The sequence below is a fragment of the Citrus clementina genome, unplaced genomic scaffold (genome assembly GCF_000493195.1).
Source record: "Citrus clementina cultivar Clemenules unplaced genomic scaffold, Citrus_clementina_v1.0 scaffold_3, whole genome shotgun sequence".
NCBI classification, from domain to species: domain Eukaryota; kingdom Viridiplantae; phylum Streptophyta; class Magnoliopsida; order Sapindales; family Rutaceae; genus Citrus; species Citrus x clementina.
The window spans coordinates 20091755-20110995 of NW_006262339.1; the positions used below are offsets into that span (position 1 = coordinate 20091755).

The 19241-nt window shown below is 34.5% G+C and overlaps 1 pseudogene; it reads left to right on the top strand.

The window, feature by feature from the left end:
- Nucleotides 1-7879: 7879 nt before the first annotated feature.
- On the top strand, nt 7880-10372 carry LOC18046500 (annotated as a pseudogene).
- Nucleotides 10373-19241: the final 8869 nt, after the last annotated feature.

Below are 19241 nucleotides of genomic sequence, written 5' to 3' on the forward strand. Positions count from 1 at the left end.
AAGGTCTTGAAGAACACTTACCATTATAATCTTTAGAGGTGGAAGTTAATTGAATTGCTTACAGAAGCTGCCTAATTCTTGCTTAGATTTTCTAAGCTCCCATTTTAGACGCTTATGAAGTTTCAAGTCTTGGCAAATCTTTAAACCTTCCTTATTAATAAAACTGACTAATTCACCATAGGTGAGTTCGTCATAAGGAATACGGTTGTCATAAAGAGCTTTTATGGAATTTCTAACCTTTTCTCCTAATAGGGTAGGTAAACCTGCAAGGAATTTTTCCTTCTAAGTTATATGATTTGCATCATCCCTAAGGAAGAGTCTGGTAAAGAATGTGGTTTTGTAACTTTGGAATTCACTAAGTTTCCTACATCTCAAGTTATGTAGTAACTCAGCATTCTTATCTCTTAGGTGTGAAGGATCACCTATGAAATGAAGGGATATAGTCAGAATCAGGGTAACAACAGCATCCTGAATTGGACTATTGAACTCATCAAAGATGGGGGCTCCATTTTCATCTGTTTGAATAGAATCAAGGATATCTAATTGTTGTTGTTTGGTGAGAAAATGATCCCACCATCCTTTAAGTTGACCCGTAAAATCGGCTATGAGAATTTCTGCAATGGCTTTGTCAGACGTTCCTGACTGGGTTTTATAAACATTGGCTGCCATGGTCATTTGTTGCAACAATCCTAGAATATTGTATTCAGACATACCATCAATATTCCACTCATAGACAGAGGATGCATTAAATCGAGATTGGTTTAATGCAGCAGGCCTGTTGTCTATGGCCAGGTCAGGTGGAGACTTGACAGTAGGTAGGGCTAATTCCCAATGGATTTTGTTGGCTTTAGAAACAGGTTCTTCTTTAAATGCTTCTATATCAGAAGAGGCTATAGAAACATTGTCTTGTTCTAGTACACCAATCTTGCTAGATTGGACACTATCAGGGGCTATTTGGATTTTACTAGATGAGGAAGAAGAAGCTTCTATTCTATCTAGTTGTTCTTTAATAGCTTTAGCAAAATCTGATTTTGACTCTTGAACAAGCTTTTGACTAGTTTTCAAAACCTGAAAATGTTTGAAAATAGGCTCTTTAAGCTTTTTGTCAGAATCCAATTTTGATGTAACAGGAGAAACAACTATGGTTGACTTCTGGAATTGGTTTTCTATCCTACTCAACTGTTTTCCTATCGTATTTAGATTAGCATTACAGAAATTATTCTGTTGGATAATGCTATCTAAATCTGTTTCTGGATCTTTATGGATTTTATAAGGTGAGGCTTTGATCTCAACAGGAGGCTCACCATGTTCAATGGTCAGACTCCTAAGAAGTGGATGCTCAGATTCTATGATTCTACCACTACCAGAAAGGTTCCACTCAGTGACTTTTTTCTGATAGTAATGGGGTTTGATGCTTTAAAATGATATGAAATGTTGTTATCCGAAGAATACATCTCAAACCAATCAAAAAACAATATATGAATTTTATGCAAATTTACAAACTCATAATAAATTTGTTGGACTTCTTTTCTTTGGTTTAAGAAATGTTTGAAAAACCAAAGTCTTTTTTCTTTGTTGGAATCAGAATAAAAATAATTGTGAAGAAGAGTTTTATCTAATTCAAAGTCTTTTTCTATGACATTAATGACATTTTCTATGATGGCAGAAAATGTAGGAGAAGTTGGAGGACAGCAAGTATAAAAGTATTTAGGCCTTAATTCGTTAAAGGTTTTATATCAACTTGTATTAAGCCAATATGAATATAGTTAAAATTCTTGTCTTTTAATTTCTTTAAAGAGTGTTCTGAAAACAGATGAATGGTCTCAAAAGGCTTTGAAAGGGTTATGTCTCTTTCTTCAGTTTTTATAACATAATCATTCTTTAAAAAATCAAGCTTTTTTGTTTTATAAATTATTTCTTTATTAACCTTTGGTAATTCCCAATTATCGATTGCTTTATTAAAGTCTTCAATTACAAATTCTTCTGAATTTATAACATTCTTTGAATCACTAGTTCTTCCAGAAGAAGAGCTAGAAAAGGACGATGCTCTACAGAGCAGAGAATCCATGGGTAAAAACCTATATTCTAGTTTTAGTCTTGTCAATATGGCTACAATCCAAGGTAAGGCTTGGTTTTACTGCCCTTCAGCCAAATCGGGACTTACGACCAAATACTACCTAGGCACACAGAGGTAACACTCACCACACAAACAATGTTCAGCCAAGATATAAGTCTTTAAACACAAAGTCTCTATTCTATATTACACTATCCTCTTCGTGGCTCTGATACCAGTAGGATTTAGGATCGAAGGATGTTGCGTGCTAAATGCAGAAATCATGGCTTTATAAGAAATTTTATAAATTAAGGCAACTGGGACAGATCCCTCAATCATGTGGTAATTGTGGGTCTTTATTTGCAGAATCATGCTTTTTAGAATGTTTTTGTCTTTTAAAGAAATTGTTATATTTGGTTCTGATAAACAGAATAGGCTTTAACAATATATATATATATATATATATATTTATATAATCTTTATGCCAATGAAGCGCCCGTCAATCAGCGAAGTTAATTTTTTTTTTAATTCTTTTTCGACTGTGATTCCGGAGGCTGCTGTCAAGACAAGATTCCAGAGGATGCTGATAAGACAAATTCAAATTGACCTTTTTAATAATTATTATCTTTTCTAAGGTTTAAAATTTTATGTGTAACGTACAGCTAATGTGATGTAAGTTTTACATAAGGCCGTTGGATTCGTTTTTTCAATTTTTTTTCTGAATATTAATACGTTACAATGAAAGAACTTGCTAATATTTTCCATATTGATCAGGATAAAAAGATTGTTGATACAATCATACGTCAATTTTGTAATATTATAGTACAATTCAAAAGTTTTATTTTATTTTAAAATATATTTATCCTACATATTTATAAAAGATATTGTAAAAGAATTAAATTAATTAAGATTAAATCTTCCTGCAATCATACTTGTTCAAGCTTCAAGTGTTCTCTACATTCACTAAATTTTATAAAAGTATCTTCTTACTTTTTCTACTCTATAGCCTTTCGCTTGTGATGGAAAATAAATTCTTAACCAGCATAGATTTGGATAGGCTAGAAACCCTTTTTATAACAATATTTTATAACTTAGAAGACTTTACACTTCCTCCATCAAAGAAGTGAGTTTAATAACCTTTATCACTTCGATTATGAAAATGATTAGTAAACTATAATGCTATCCCTTGAAATAAATAAGTAGGTTATTAATATAAGTTTATCTATTTATTTAAAAAAAATCACTTATCATGTGGACTATATAATGAAACTTTTTGGAGATATATCTACCCACATTTAACTATATAATGAGATAAGAAATTAGAGGTCCAAGGAGTAGTACTCAAATCTACAACCTCAAAAGTTGAGGTCGTGGCAGGCAAAAGAAAAAGGAGAACCATGTGTTGTTGGGAAAGGAACTTACATGAGTAACTGCAAATTAAGCAAACACTAAATTTTTCCCTCTTTATATGATAAAATCGGAATGTGTATAAAAAATAAAAAAGTAAAAAATAAACCAACACAATTGAAAACAATAAATCAACCATAAGAGATACAAATTATTTTGTGGAAAACTCAAATCGAGAAAAAACCACAGGACCATACAGGGGCGGATGCATCATAAGACCAGTGGGGACTTGAGCCCCCACTAGCCAAAAAAAAAATTCTAAAATTGAAAGAGAAAAATATTTTCGTTTTCTAATTAACCCCCATTAATTTATTAAAATAGTCACTATAAATTATAAAACCCTATAAAATTTAAACTTTAACTTTTAAAAATTATAAAAACTTATATTTTAATTAAAAATAATAATAGCCCACCACCCAAAATATTTTATATTCTTAAAAATAGGATTAATTCTTCAAGTTTCTATAATAATAGTAGAGCGAACGTTTTCAGTAATGAAACTCATGAAGAATCATCTTTGGAATCGGATGGGATAAATGATAGTTTTGTTGTTTATATAGAAAACAATAAATTTAATAATATTGATAATGAGTTTATTGCATAACATTTTTAAAATATGAAAATGCATAGAGAATAATTATAAATGTATTAGCAAATAATTTATATATTCAAAATTTTAGTTTTTCATATTTTACTACTATCTAATTTAGCCCCCAGTAAATTATTTTTCTAGATCCGCCACTGGGACCATAGTCCAATATAACCTTCCATTATATTAATAATGGGATTACTACACAAATTCTTCTCTAAATAATACTAGAGGTAAACAATATCAAGAATCTCAACAATCTTGCTCATAGTAATAGTCTAATATTTTTCATTCTAACAAGTGGGTATCTCAGATAACAACCAATGAGAGAATGAAATAAAAATCAAGACCAGTAAGAATGTAGAGGGCGATGCCAGAAATTGCCTTCCAAATTTGGGAGATTAAGTTTGCCTTTCGATCGTCCATTCAAAGATTAAAATCCTTACCCCCAAATTGAGTTGGCCATTGTCTTCTTTTTCTCTCTCATCTTTTCTATGTTTTTAAGGCTGCTGCTTCACTTGTCTACTTTTTCTTTTATAGCCAGGTGATTTTCAAAGCCAAATTTGATGGCAATTTTCAATTAGCCATAACATATTTCCTTTAATTTCTTAAACACCCAAACTAATGGAAACTTTGGTTTGGGCCACCCAAATGAGATGGATTCAACAAATCTTCCCATCAGATCATATGGGGGGCACTACCAAGCCCGTTCTCTACTTACAGTCTTTCAGCTTCTCCTTGGGCAACGACTTTGTCATCATATCTGACACATTCTTCATGAATATAGTCAGGCTACAACTATTTCTTTTCAAGCACGTCTTGTATTCATTGATATCTCACCTTATATGCTTGAATTTCGAATGGTATGTTAAATTCATTGCCAAGTGAGAGCACTTTGATTATCACAGTACACGACATAGCTATTTTGTTTCACATCCAGCTCTTGTAAGAAATTCTTCACCACAAAGGGTTTTAGTGATTGCAATATACTCTGCTTCTATGGTGGGGACAACAACACGAAGTTTGAAATCCTCTTAGACTACCCCCTGCAAAGGTAAGCAAATATCCTGATAGGAATTTTCTAGGATCAACATCTCTTGCCATATATGTTGTACACTTATAACACAACTTGTCACCATTAAAACATAAACATGTCTTGGAAGTGACTCTGAGATATCTGAGGGTCCATTTCACTGCTATTCAGTTTTCTTTGCCTGTACTATAAAGAAACTGACTGAGTACACCGACTGCATGGGCAATATTTGGTACAAGCCATGGCGTACATTAGTCTGCAAAGTGTTGAAGCATAAAATAGTCCTTTTATCTGCTGCTTCTCTTTCTCGCTTGTAGGAAAATGCTTGGAACTAAACCTAAAATGGCCCGCAAGTGGAGAACAAACATATTTTGCCTTGCTCATGTTAATTCTTTCAAGTGCACTTTCAATAAATGCTTCTTGAGATAACCATAACATGCCAATTTTTCTGTCATAGGAAATCGTCATGCCAAGAATGTATTTGTCGATCCTTGGTTTTTTATTATAAATGACTTGCTAAGCTTTTTCTTTAGATTATCAATCTTACTAGCATCATGGTCAACAATCAACATATCATCCACATAAAGCAAAAGAATGATAAAATTATTATCACCAAGCTTCTTTACAAAAAGACAATGGTCAGACATAATCTTGCTAAAACCATGATTCTCTGTAAAAAAATCAAACTTTTTGTAATATAGTCTCGGTGCCTATTTCAGTCAATACAAACTTTTCTTCAACTTGCATACACTTTCTTTGTTGCCTTTAACATTGAATCATTTAGGTTGCTCCATGAATATCTCCTCCTTTAAGTCACCATGCAAGAAACTCATTCTCATATCCTAGAGACTTTCTATCCATCAACATCCAAGATTTATCCATATTTAGACTATTAACTTTCCTACAAATGCATCACATTTCATTTGTTCAGTTTTATTAATATTGGAGTTTGATATTGTTTCCAACCATAAGAACAACTATTAAAGTTACAAAATCAACAAGAAAACAGCAGTTAAAATACAATAAAAAATAACACTTAACAGCAAGAGAAAACCTATATCTTCATCATGACTAATTATAACAGTAATATTATAAGCCATATACCATAAATCATGGAAAGAGCAAATAATATAATTTTCAAAAAATAGAGAAATAGAAAAAAATAGAAGTACCTTTTGCTATTCGTTCCAAGAATCGCGGAGCAGGTAACAACTTAAGAGACTAAATCACGACTAAAAATAGAGAAGAATAGAAGCAAGACTTGTTTTTAGATTTCTACTGAAAAAGACAAAATTATTGAAATAAAACTTGTCCACGACAATAAACTAGCTAGCTATTGAAATGATTTAAACAATCCATAAATAAAGTATTAAATTAAGTATGCAAATGTCACATGTAGCAAAACAACATATGCAATATGATGAAATTTCAACAGCAAAATTGGGTGTTAAAACCGTTAAATAAAATCCATTTTTCCATTAGAGAAATCTAAATTTTGAGAATTTTGGTTTAGCTTGCTTTGGTCAAACTCAGTCACTCTGCACAGTGACAAAGAAAAAGAAGCAGTTGAAACAAAATGAGAGTGACATTGCATAGACTTGATAGTGAAATGTCACTTTCTTGATGCTAATTTATTCCGTTTCTATTTGGAATGATTGATACAAGCGGAAAGGTGTTAAAGAATTGCTTAAAATACTTTATAGGGGCAAAGAGCAATTGCAGCAGTTTAGCCATGTAAATAAGTAAGAACTTGACCAGTATGTAAAGTTCACAAAGTAGCTAGAAGAACTCCCGAGAAGGCATTAGTAGAATGTAGCCACTATAAAAATTTCCACAAACAAATTAATTTATAAAAAAGCAGTGGATAAGGAGTTAAGCATACATTAATTTGTTTTTGGAACATACAGCGAAATTTCCATATTGGCTACTATTCCACTAATGGTTTCTTTCCACAATTCCCAATATTAAGATCTATTGAAAACTAAGCATACATTAAATTGCTTGTGGAAATTTACATAAGTCAATATAACAGCAGTTGAACTGGATGCAGTTTGGGTGGAGAAAAATAGTTTCTGTTCCTAATTCCCATTATTATGTTCTATTGAAAATTAAACATACATTAATTTGTTTCTGGAAATTTACATAAGTCAATATAATAGTAGCTGAACTGGATGCAGTTTGGGTGGAGAAGTAGTGAGCGCTGGTTTTGGTGGAGATGTTGGAATTAAAGAGGTACTAAATAACTACAACTTTAAATCAAAAGAAAGGTTTGTGCTAATATTTGCCATGCATAACTTCAACTTTAAATCAAACTAATGCTTACAAATGGCATGCATCCATATCCACCACGTCGCATACTACATCACTCTTATAAATCTTTCTAATGGAGAAAGGAACACGACATTATTCGCATTTTTGTCCCTTTCTTAATCTACTATATTTTGTAAGGTGCTGGGTATTTTTCTGTTGAAAGTCCTATCATATCGATTAGCGCCTTTAAAATTATGTTCTCACTATTGTCGATATCAATTATCACGTTGCACACCTTATCTTTGATGGTGCCACGTGTTCTGAAATCTTATTGCACTAATTATCCTCTTCAAATCTTGGTGCTAATAAAATCTTCTACATAGTGTAATTCAACATCTCTCCTTCATGTACCTCTAACTCTAAAGCTTCTTCATCATCCTCATCCTCAACATTATTCATCTCTGCTTAGCCATAGCGTTTATTTTCTCTCTTTCAAATATCAAATAATGGTTAATATTTTCTTCAGCATTATCTTTTCTTTCTTGCTTGTGATGCTGCTGCTGCTGCTGCTCATGAATGATAAAGTGGCGCTAGGGCAAGATGGGGATCCCGTGGGATCAACACAAGGAGGAGGAGGAAGAGAAATGGTGCCTGCCTTGTTCATTTTTGGAGATTCACTTATCGATAATGGCAACAATAACAATCTTCCTTCTTTTGCCAAAGCAAATTATTACCCCTATGGTATCGATTTCAATGGTGGCCCAACTGGCCGCTTTTCTAATGGCTACACCATGGTCGATGAAATTGGTAACTCTCTTTATCTATGCATTTGATTTATATTTTTATAATTTTTTTTCCTTTTCAAAATCCTGAAGGTACATGAAAATTTATATACACCATGATTGCATGCAATGCAGGGTATTTTAATTGCTGATCTGACGAATTATTATGATTACTTCTTTGCTAGCTAAAAAAAAAAGCATAAAACAGATGTCATTTTTAGATTTTTCTTCTTTGTAAATTTGTGTCACACTCTTGAGCATAGTTAGAAATATCTGTGAAGCGAGTTTCATAGTCATGGCTTCAATGACACATATCCAAATTCATTACAATTAATTAATTGATTTCCTACTTCTATCCCTTTTAAAAAAAATTAACAAAATAAAAGTACTTGTTTAGTTATCTATTTCGGGGGGGGGGGGGGGGCGGGGGGAGGACGACTATTGCCATTTATTGCTCTGCCCCTACCTCTATATGTCTCTTTGGGAGGGCTCGCACTGTCCCATAATATTTATTTCTAAACAATCACAGTCATTATCTTAAATCAATAAAAATAACAGAATTTTTTCTTTTATTTTTTACATTTATTATATCTACACCCACCTATACCTAACTCGTATTAATCCGCAAGTACGATCTGTTTGGGGATAAATTCACCATATCTGGTAGGCATGTCTTATTAATGGCTAAAAGCTTCCATATGCATAACCTCTTTAAATTGTGTCCCCTTTCAAAGAAAATTTTCTTTTTTGTCCATTAGCTTTTATTTACTCTTCACAAATATTTTTAATGCCATATTAACCAAATCTTGTAAATTCATCCATTCAGCTGAACTACTGGGACTTCCTCTGATTCCTGCATACTCTGAAGCTTCCGGTGCACAAGTGCTTCACGGAGTCAGCTATGCTTCTGCCGCTGCTGGAATCCTCGACATCACCGGAAGAAACTTCGTAAGGACTCATATATCTAATTCAAACGAACCAGGATTCCCTTTTGATCTGAATTTTAATTAGAGGATTTTATATCTAACACGAGATCCGATCATTAGTAGAAAATTTTTGCTGCATGGTCAGGTAGGTCGCATACCGTTTGATCAACAAATAAGGAATTTTCAGAACACACTTGATCAGGTCACTGATAATCTCGGAGCAAGTGATGTATCAAATGCAATTGCAAGATGTATATTTTTTGTAGGAATGGGCAGCAATGACTACCTAAACAATTATCTCATGCCCAATTACAATACCAAAAATCAATACAATGCTCAGCAATATGCTGATCTTTTGGTTTCAGAATACTCAAGACAACTCACAGTAAGATTCAATTTCACTATATTTACATTTTTTACCATATGCATGCATTTTAGTTACTTTATTTTTTTAGCTTGTAAACATATTTATATAACTTGTATTAAGTATTGATTGAAAATCTACAGACCCTTTACAATTTGGGAGCAAGGAAATTTGTGTTGGCCGGATTAGGAAGAATCGGATGTATTCCAAGAATTTTGGCTCAAAATCAAATGGATCGCTGTTCAGAAGAAGTGAATCAACTTGTTATGCCTTTTAATGCAAATGTGAAGACTATGATTAACAATCTTAATGCCAATCTTCCTGGTGCAAGATTCACCTTCATTGACATTGCCCGCATGTTTGAAGATCTCCTCACCAATTATAGATCATACGGTATGCAATTTTCCCACTAAACATATCGTATTGTAGTTAGATATGATGTGTGCTGTCTGGCCTAAAATCTTTTATTTTAAAACGTGTAGACACTGACAAAAGATAATAAAGATTTCGTCCTCATATTTTAAAATCAAGGAACAATTTACAGTGGCTGAACTAGGATTTTGATTTGACAAGCACGGCCTAGAGGTGGAAATAACGGAGAAATTATCGTCTTGCTGTGCTACAATAAAAGCAAGACATTTTAAAATTAAATTTAAATAAGTGCATAAAATAAGCAAAATTTTACTTAATAGAATAATGTTTATGATCACTTTTTTTTTTATCCCAAATAATTCTGCAGGATTCAGTGTAATAGATCGAGGGTGCTGTGGCATTGGACGAAACGGAGGCCAAATTACATGTCTTCCATTCCAAATACCATGTGCAAATCGAGAACAATACCATGAGCATTTCACCCAACAGAAGCTGTGAACATTATGTTTGGAAGAAAAGCTTTCTATGGTGACCAGTGCGTTGTTTATCCCATGAACATCCAGCAGCTTGCCAGTCTTTAAACTTAGAAATTAAAGGGACATTTATGTTATTGTAATGTTTCTTGCTTGCTTAATTGCTTTGCATAATTGTTGGGATTATATGCTTTTTTAAAGCATATTAATTTATTTTTTGATTAATAAAATATTTGAGATATTTTCAATTGAATAAATATTTTGAATAAGGTCCGTTTAATCATATTATATGTATTTATGTGATCATCATATGGATTCACAGAAGATATAAATACAAGTTATCTTATGATTAAATAAATTAAGTTCGCAGTTGATAAATAGAGTTGGGCGCTCTATTTATGTTTAGGCTGTATGTAAAATAAAGAACGGAGTTTATGAATAAAACTCTCCTCATCTTGCATTAACGTTGCTACATATATATATAGATGTACAGCCCTAAAGAATAGAATCCTAAGTAGAAAAGCATTACAGATTCATAATATATATACAAATCTAATTGCCTTAAATATGAAACCGAATTCTATACGACTTCTATATACAAAACCGAATGCTATACGAATTCTATACGTTAATACTGTAGTTAATTGTTATAAGTGAATATGAAATAGTTCACTCAAAGCAAGGATAAATGGCTGAAAGTACTACACATTTTATTCACAATGAGGTTGCCTTTTATAGGCGTTACATGAACAAACTTAATGAAATAATAGCAGTCATTATTCAACAAATACTGCAGCCACTTTCCAGTAACTATAGCCTAAAGACTAGGTAAACACAATCTTGCAAATAACATTACCAACAAACTTCCTAAAGACTAGGACCATAAAAGCAACTTATTGACACAAGGAAATTCTAACAATCCCTCCCTTAAACTAAATGTTATTAACATTCAGTTTAAACATTCTGCAGAATCTTCCTCAAATTGCAATTTGCAAACTCCAAGTGACTTTCTCAGCTTCAAAAAAACTAGCCAATTTGAGGGGTTTAGTAAAGATGTCAGCAACTTGGTCTTCACTCCTGCAACTTGCATAGAAGTAGGAATATGCAGTGGTAATAACAATTTGGATTGCACACGCTCTCGCACAAAATGACAATCTAACTCGATGTGCTTTGTTCGCTCATGATAGACAGGATTCTCGGCGATATATAAAGCTGATTGATTATCACAATAAACAGTCATAGGATCATGTGTGAAGGTGCCCCAAATCAGCAAAAAGTGCTTTGAGCCATTGTAATTCACATGAAAGATCAGCCAAGGAGCGATACTCAGCTTCTGCTGTAGATCGAGAGACCACATTTTGCTTCTTTGTTTTCCAAGATATAGGGCTGTCACCAAGGAAAGTACAATAACCAGTAACAGACCGACGTGTAGTAGGACAACTACCCCAATCCGCATCACAGTAACCCCGGATATGTAAGTCACTTGTTGAAGATAATAAGATGCCCTTGCCTGGTGAGCCTTTTAAATACCGAAGCACTCGAATGGCAGCATCCATATGAGTAGTTCGTGGTTCATGCATAAATCGACTTAAAACATGTACTGCAAAGACAATATCAGGCCTGGTAACTGTGAGATAGATCAACCGACCTACAAGACGTCGATAACTTGAGGGATTTGATAAAAGGTCGCCATCCGTAGATGAAAGCCGAAGTTGTTGCTCCATTGGAAAATGAGAAACTCGTCCAGCAAGTAAACCAGCATCCTTTAAAATATCCAGGGCATATTTTCGCTGACTCAAGAAGATCCCACGTGATGACCGTGCCACTTCTATCCCAAAAAATACTTCAACTTCCCTAATGCCTTGATGTAAAATTTCTGTGCAAGAAAATCTTTAATTCTGCTAACCTCAGCTGCATCATTCCCTACTACGATAATATCATCAACGTAAACTAACACAAAGGTTGAAAATTTGGCATTAGTTTTTACAAATAATGAATAGTCAGCTTTAGATTGGCGAAAACCAGCTTGTTGAATGGTAGCAGAAAACTTGGAAAACCAATTTCTGGATGCTTGTTTTAATCCGTAGATAGATTTGTTGAGTTTGCAGACTAGATGCTCCCCCTGCTTAGAAAAACCTTATGGTACTGGCATATAAACTTCTTCCTCTAAATCTCCTTGTAAAAAAGCATTGCTTACATCTAATTGTTCTAAAATCCAACCCTTAACAGCCGCAAGAGAAAGTAAAGCTCTCACAGTGACAAGCTTAGCAACCGGTGAAAAAGTAGCATGATAATCAATGCCTTCTGTTTGAGTATATCCCTTAGCAACTAAACGAGCTTTGTAACGCTCAATGGTGCCATCGGATTGATATTTAATTTTGTAAACCCATCTGCTGCCAATAGCCTTTTTACCATCCGGCAAATGAGTCAGAGTCCACGTATTATTTTTCTCAAGAGCTGTTATCTCATCCTCCATGGCTTTGCGCCACTCAGGTAACTTGACTGCCTCATGAAAAAAAACTTGGTTCGGTTGTAGAGGTAATGGCAGACAAAAAGGACTTATGTGCTGGAGAAAAACGATGGTAAGAAATAAAATTGTGAAGAGGATATTTCTTACCTGGAGACAAAGAAGCAAGATCAACATGGGTAGAATTGTGAGAAGCCAAGGTACAATAATCTTGAAGGTAAGCTGGTGGGCGTCTATCACGTTGGGGTCGTGTGGGAGTTTGGATATTTTGGTTGCCTAAAGAAGGTGATGAATCTAAGGTTGCATCTGCTGGTGAACCAGGCTGTTGGGTAGAGGATGTTTCAGTTATGATGTGTTCATGAGTGGTGTTAGGAGAAGAAGAATTGGTCACGGATGGATCTGTTTCTTGCAAAGGTGGGTCACGTTCATGAAGAGCATGTGATGAACTTATGCTTTCATTAAGAGAAGGTGATAAAAGAGTATTGGACTCAAAAAAAATTTCATCAAATAAAAACTCACTAGTGACATGTGTAGAAAAAACCGGTGATTTAACATCCTTAAAAGGAAAAATATGTTCATAAAAGAGAACATCTCGTGACACATAGATTATCTTAGATTCAATATCATAAATCCGATATCCTTTTTGACTAAAAGGATAACCAATAAAAATTCCTATTTTTGCCCACTGATCAAATTTATTTTTAACTTGTAAATTTTTGGCAAAACACAAGCAACCAAAAACTTTTAGGCGTGATAAATCTGGTGCTATACCAAAAAGCATTTCATGTGGGGATTTTCCATTAAGAACATCACTAGGCAATTTATTGATCAAATATGCTGCAGTAAGAACACACTCCCCCCAGAATTTAATTGGCAAATTGGCTTGAAAACGTAGACCTCGCGCAACTTCGAGAAGATGGCGATGTTTACGCTCAACCACACCATTCTGTTGCGGTGTTCGAACACAACTTCTTTGATGAATAATCCCTTGGTCTAAAAAAAATTTTTGTAATTCTTTAACAAGAAATTCAGTCCCATTGTCAGAACGCACAATTTTAATGTTAGCATTAAATTGAGTTTTTATCAATGCATGAAAAGAACATAAATGCAATTGGGTTTCAGATTTGGTTTTCATTAAATATAACCAAGTGCATCGAGTATAATCATCAACAATGGTTAAAAAATAATGAGCCCCTGAAAAACTTGAAGTTGAAAAAGGACCCCAAACATCACAATGGATTAATTCAAAAGGTATTTTACTTTTGATGCTACTAATGGAAAATGGCTTTCTAGTTTGTTTTGCTTTAGGACAAATATCACAAACATATTCTTTATTAAAACTAACCATAGGACAAGTTTTTGAAAAATGCTCTAAACGTCCAAGAGAAGGGTGGCCAAGTCTCCAATGCCAAAGATCAATCTCATGTGTAGAGGTGATTTGGGAGGTGAAAGAAAATGCAGCTGGAAGTTGGATGTAAAAAAGACCTTCACGAAGTCTACCCTTGCCAATCTGCTTCTTCGTGTATAGGTCCTGAAACTCACAAAAATTGGAAGAAAAAATTACCTTATATCTATTTGATTTGGTTAACTGACTAACAGATAGTAAATTAAACTTAAAACTCGGAATGTAAAATACTTTGTCTAATAAAAAATCTGGTGAAAAGGAGACTTTCCCTATGTGAGTAACTTGTGCTACTGTACCATCTGGTAATTGAACGTGAAGAGGAACATGACATGGTTCATAGGAGTGAAAAAAATCTAGCGAACTACACATATGATTAGTAGCGCCTGTATCTATGATCCAAGTATGTGATAAAGAGGAATTAAGTGCTATACCTGCAAGATTCGCAGTATGTAGACTACCTGAAGAGGACAACATAGCTAGGAGTTTTTGATATTGCTCTTGAGTAAATATTGGTGCTTGGACGTCTTGATTGTTATTTGTTGCCGTGGCAACTTTAATCTCATTTTTATTACCTTGTCCACGTCTTCTCCAATTTGGTGGATATCCATTTAACTCAAAACATTTTTGTTTTGTGTGGCCTAATTTTCCACAGTGTTCACACGATGGTCTGCCACCATTTGCATTCAAGTTTCCTCCTTTGTTATCTACTGCAGAATTGTTATTCCAATTCCTATTTCCAAATGAATTTCGGCTTTGTGTTGTCAATGCTGCAGCTTCTGGAGATCCCCCTATAGCGTGAAGATCTTGTTGTTTTTCTTCTTGCCTCACAAGAGAATAAATTTTATTTGCATTAGGAAAAGGATCCATCAACAAAATCTGAGTCCTCGTTGCTGCATATCTATCATGTAAGCCTTGAAGAAACTCCATAGCTCGATCTAGTTGTTGCAATTGACTGACAGTTTTTGCATTCGCACAAGTACATGGTCCTATTTGTTGTAGAGAATTCAACTCATCCCAAAGCGCCTTCATGCGAGTATAATAAAGTGAAACAGATGCATCTCCTTGTCGTAAATTAGAGATGGCCTGTTTGAGTTCATAGATTTTTGGCGCATTGGTCTGCTGAAAACGTTCTTGCAAATCCTGCCATACTTCTCTAGCAGACTGTGCATACAACACACTTCCCGCAAGTTCACTTGATATGGAGTTTAACACCCAAGATCCAACAAGATCATTACAACGTTGCCATCTACCACCATCATCTTCATCTTCATCTGGTTTTGATATAGTTCCATCAACAAAACCGAGCTTATTTTTCGCTCGTAAAGCCATAGTCATTGCCCTTACCCATGTACCATAGTTATCACCAGTGAGTAAAGGAGAAACCAATACAGCAGTTGGACTATCTGATGGGTGGACAAGGAAGACATCATCCTCTTGTTTATTAAGGATGGCAGCCTGTTTTGATGATTGACCATCTGCCATGAGTATTTAAACAAAAGCAAAAGAACGACGATAATAATTTGATAAGTGAGTAAATCTCTGATACCATGTAAAATAAAGAACGGAGTTTATGAATAAAACTCTCCTCATCTTGCATTAACGTTGCTACATATATATATAGATGTACAGCCCTAAAGAATAGAATCCTAAGTAGAAAAGCATTACAGATTCATAATATATATACAAATCTAATTGCCTTAAATATGAAACCGAATTCTATACGACTTCTATATACAAAACCGAATGCTATACGAATTCTATACGTTAATACTGTAGTTAATTGTTATAAGTGAATATGAAATAGTTCACTCAAAGCAAGGATAAATGGCTGAAAGTACTACACATTTTATTCACAATGAGGTTGCCTTTTATAGGCGTTACATGAACAAACTTAACGAAATAATAGCAGTCATTATTCAACAAATACTGCAGCCACTTTCCAGTAACTATAGCCTAAAGACTAGGTAAACACAATCTTGCAAATAACATTACCAACAAACTTCCTAAAGACTAGGACCATAAAAGCAACTTATTGACACAAGGAAATTCTAACAATCCCTCCCTTAAACTAAATGTTATTAACATTCAGTTTAAACATTCTGCAGAATCTTCCTCAAATTGCAATTTGCAAACTCCAAGTGACTTTCTCAGCTTCAAAAAAACTAGCCAATTTGAGGGGTTTAGTAAAGATGTCAGCAACTTGGTCTTCACTCCTGCAATAAACAAGATCAATGACTTCATTTTTTGTCAAGTCTCGCAAGAAATGGTATCTCACATCTATGTGCTTGCATCTTTCATGTAGAACCAGATTCTTTGAAAGTTTAATTGTTGAACTATTATCACATAAGATTTGTGTTGACTCTGGTTGCTTAAACTGAAGTTCATGAAGAATATTTCTTAGCCAAAGTGCTTGACATGCACAAGAAGCTGCTGCAGTAAACTCAGCCTCAGTTGTTGACAAAGTAACTATCGGTTGCTTCTTAGATGACCATGAAATAGCTGCTGAACCAAACATAAATACATATCCAGATATGCTTCTTCTGTCATCCAAATCTCCAGCATAATCACTGTCTGTAAAGCCATACAAATCTGATTTTTTTTACCCTTTTTGTAGAACAACCCAAATTCAGTAGTACCACGCAAGTATCGAAGAATTCTCTTTGCAGCTAAAAGATGATCCTCTCTTGGACGCTCCATATATCTGCTGATGGAACTAACTGCATGCATTATATCAGGTCGAGTTGCCATTAAGTACATCAAGCTTCCAACAATCTGTTTGTAAAGGGTACTATCAACTATTCTTCCTGCAGGATCCTTAACAAGCTTCAATCCTTTTTCAATTGAAGTAGTGACATAGTTGCAGTTCTTCATTTGAAATCTTTCTAAGATCTCTTCCACATATTTCTTTTGACAAATAAAATTTCCAGCATCAAATTGTATGACTTCTAAGCCAAGAAAATAATGCAGCAAACCAAGATCAGTCATATCAAATTCAAGCATCATGGATTCCTTGAATTTCTCAAACATTACTCTGTCATTTCCCGTGTAAATCAAATCATCTACATATAAACATACCATAAGCATTTTCCCATCATCTCCAATTTTTGTGTATAGAGTAAGCTCATATGAGCATTTTCGAAAACCTTCCTTCAAGAAATAAGCATCTATATGACTATACCAATTTATAGACTTTATGCTCACTGCCTAATTTCACATATCCAGAAGGTTGTTCGATAAATACCTCTTTTTGTAGCTCCCAATGCAAGAATGCTGATTTCACGTCCAGTTGAAAAACAGGCCATGAATTTTGTGCTGCAAGAGCAATAATCAATCTAATCATTTGAAGTCTTGCAACGGAAGCAAATACTTCTTTATAATCTACACCAAACTCTTGCTTGTAGCCTTTGGCGACTAGGCGTGCCTTGTATTTATCAATTTCACCATTTTCCTTCAGTTTTGTCTTGTAAACCCACTTGACTCCTATTGTCCTCTGCCCCATTGGAAGTTCAGTCAACTCCCAAGTATTATTTTTTTCAATGGATGCAATTTCTTCGTCCATGGCTTTTAGCCATTTTTGTTCTTTGACAGCTTCTTTAAAAGTTGTAGGATCACATTCTGAAAACAAGGCAAAGTGTATGAGTGGATTCTCAAGAGTGTTAAATCATGTTACCTCATAATCTAACATCCACGCAGGCCTTCTTCTATCACGTTGAGAACGTGAATCTGTAGCTTCAACTTGTTCATCAAGTTCATTTGTTGTTGGTGGAGCTTCTACTGAGACTCTATTTTGCGGCAGGTCAGGAGCAAAGACTGTTGAAGGCTGAAGTTGCTATGACTTTTCTTCAATTTCACCATCGAAATCTGCTAGAATTTGCTGCCCAACAGAACTGCATCTCCACATCCATGTCTTCTCTTCATAAAAAATGACATCATGACTAATGACAATTTTCTTGATGATGGGATCATATAATTTGTAGGCCTTTGAATGATCACTAGCACCAAGAAAAATGCACTTTACACCTTTGTCATCTAATTTTCTTCTTTTCTCATCTGGTACGTGGACATATGCTATACATCCAAATACCCGAAAGTGATCTACTGCCGGCTTACGTCCACTCCATGCTTCTTCAGGATTCATATTTTGAACAGCTATTGTGGGGCTTCTGTTCAAAATATAAACACTCCAAACAACTGCTTCAGGCCAAAAACTTTTGGGAAGACCACTCCTCTGCAGAAGGCTTCATACCATATTAAGAATTGTACGATTTTTCCTCTCGCATACACCATTTTGCTGAGGTGTGTAGGCTGCTGTCAATTGTCTTCTAATTCCATGATTTTCACAGAAGCTTCCAAATTCTTGAGAGTTGAACTCTCCACCACAATCAGTACGCAATATTTTAATTTGGCTGTCATCTTCTCTTTCAACTAGTGCATTAAACATTTGAAAGGTTGTGAAAGCTTCTGATTTTTCTTGCAAGAAATAAACCCAGGTTTTTCGACTAAAATCATCAATAAATGAGATAAAATATCGTTTACCTCCATTTGATGTTGGCTTGATTGGCCCACATAAGTCAGAATGAACTAGCTCCAGCACTTTCTTTGCCCTCCAGGATTTTCCTTTTGGAAAATTATCTCGATGTTGCTTACTGAAAATACACTATTCGCAAAGCTGTGAAGGTTGCTCAAATTGTGGAAGGCCTACTACCATATTTTTCTGCTGCAAGGTCTTCAATCCACCAAAACTAAAATGCCCGTAACGAAAGTGCCATAACCACTCTGTATCTTTGACATTTGCAGCAAAACATGAGTGTGCAGTATGGTGAAGATACAATGGAAACATTCTATTTGCCGTCATTTTCACTTGAGCAATTAAGCCTAATTTTTCATCGTGGATTCGAAAAACTCCTTCCTTGATAGAGATCTCATACCCCTTTTCTTGTAACTGGCCAACACTGAGAAGGTTAGTTTTCAGTTCATGAACGAATAGAACATTTAAGATAGAATGAGAACTTTCCTTGGTTTGGATTGCAACCCTTCCTTTCCCCATGACAGAAACTGTGGAGTTATCACCAAAGTTTACAGTATTTCGAAAAGTCTCATTCAAGTCAGAAAAAGCAGAT